This window comes from Podarcis muralis, chromosome 13 (genome assembly GCF_964188315.1).
Source record: "Podarcis muralis chromosome 13, rPodMur119.hap1.1, whole genome shotgun sequence".
NCBI classification, from domain to species: Eukaryota; Metazoa; Chordata; class Lepidosauria; order Squamata; family Lacertidae; genus Podarcis; species Podarcis muralis.
The window spans coordinates 6,494,393-6,496,660 of NC_135667.1; positions in this window are offsets into that span (position 1 = coordinate 6,494,393).

A 2,268-nucleotide genomic window follows, 5' to 3' on the forward strand; every position below is an offset into this window, starting at 1 on the left:
AATGACGGATCGAAAGTGACGTTCAGTGATTGGCTAGCTACAGAAAATGGTTACTGTTGCATTCTAGTGGAGCTCTATATAAGCAGGCTGACTGAGCTCCTCAGTTCAGTTCTGTTCCAGCTTACAAATAAAGACCTGCTTTGGAAGAATCGCTGTGTTGTCTGATATGTTCGCCCCCAACTTAACACCCTCCAAGCTAAGGTTACCAGGCGTCCCTGTTTCCTGGGGACAGTCGCCGGATTTAAAAATCAGTCCCCATACAAAATCCATTGAAGTTGAAAAATGTCCCCGGATTCATTGAAAAAAATCTGGTAACCTTACTCCGAGCCTGTGAGAAGAGTTTTGCAGTCGTTTTGCACTGAAAACCCTGTGTCCTGCTAACAAAGCACAGTGGTACCTCGGGTTACAGACGCTTCAGGTTACGGACTCCGCTAACCCAGAAATAGTACCTCGGGTTAAGAACTTTGCTTCAGGATGAGAACAGAAATTGCACGGCAGTGGCATGGCAGCAGCGGGAGGCCCCATTAGCTAAAGTGGTGCTTCAGGTTAAGAACAGTTTCAGGTTAAGAACAGACCTTCAGAACGAATTAAGTTCTTAACCCGAGGTACCTCAGTTCTTGAAAGTAATCCGTTCCGGAAGACCGTTCAAGTTCCGAAACGATGGAAAGCCGAGGCGCAAAGGAAGGGCTGTCCGCAAATTTAATCGGGAAGATTGAAAAACACGCAGCGGGAGCTGTTCAAAAACAGAAGCGTTTCCTTCCGGGTTTTTGGAGTTCGGGTTCCATAACGTTCGTTGACAGTGACGTTCGAGAACCGAGGTAGTGCTGTGATGGATACCCCAAGCCGGAGGTTGTAACTAACACCCAGAAATCCGACTTTTGTCAGAATCCCTTAAAAGTTTGGCAATAGTTTTGCTGCGAAAACCCTGCGTTTTGTAGCGTCCCCAATGTTTGAGGTTTGGAAGGAGGGGTTCTCATATTTTGGGGTTTGTAGTGAAAGAAGCTCCAGTCAGCCAACTGATTCAACCCTTCCTTCTCTCTCTCCCCCCCCCCCAGCACCTTTCACCTGGCTCCCTGCCCAGCACCCAATGGTTTAACCCCTGGCACCCTGGAGAGATAATCTCCCCTTCCTTATCTGAAGTTGGAGGAGGCGGTGGAGGCTGGGGTTAAAAGTTTAACCCCTGGCTGATCCGGCAGGAGAAATCTTCCCTTCTGGCCCACTCCCACTAGATCCCATTAAAAGTCTCCCCATTCTGCTAATCCGCCTGTTTGTTTGCCGGGATCAAGGCAGGGGGCATTGGATCGGCTTGGCTGGAATGGTGTGGTCAGGATTAGTCAGGGGAGAATGTGGGTCAGCGAGGTCGAGACACGAGAGCGGGGCAGGGAGAAGGGGCCGAGGGGGGCGGCGGGGGTGGGAGATAATAGAAAGATTGGCCAATTAAACAGAGAATATACCCTGATGCGATTAGGAGAGCTCAGTTTTATTTACAGACATCTGGAGAATCTGGTTATCGAGAAGGCTAGGACCGTGGTCTTTCTTCAAGGGGTCAGTCAGCATTTTGTATGTGATAAAACACACTATACAATGAGCAAAAATCATCACAACTATTATTTATTCAGTCTCCATACAGTCCTTCCTAGAGGAGCCAGAGTGGCGAGCATCAAAAATGTAAAAGAATGCGATTTTTAAAAGTATTCAAGAGGAATTTTAAAACCACCTGAAAACATTTCAAAACACTGAGAGTGTCTGAACGCATTTAACAGCTTTTTAAAAAACCAAAGCAATGTTATGGACAATCCTGGTGGATAGAAGCCTAGCTGTGTTCGTGTGGGAAGAAAATGGCTTTTCGGCTCTTGAAGAGGTCAGGGGTCAGCTGTGAAAAACATATGTGGCACAGCAGAACCAGATTCACTCCATGCTATGCGCTGCGAGCTTTTTTCACAGAGCACTGCAGAACAATGACAACCATCTTTGCCTCCTGTCTCGTTGGGCATTTGGGATATGTGGCCAACCTGAAAACTGCACCGATATTTACATCCTTTCTTCCCATTCTATTGTCATGTTTTGTATTTTAATTTTAGGGATTTTTTATTTTCTAAACTTTCCACTTATCTGAAAACCAAATAAATAAACTTGTCATGCAGCCCTTCATCCGCAGATCTTCGGGCGGTTTGCAACATAAAATCACAATAATCCACAAAAGGCATAGTAAATGAATAAATAAATAAAATAACAAAACAGGACAGCCATCTTTTCCCCCTGGGTAAG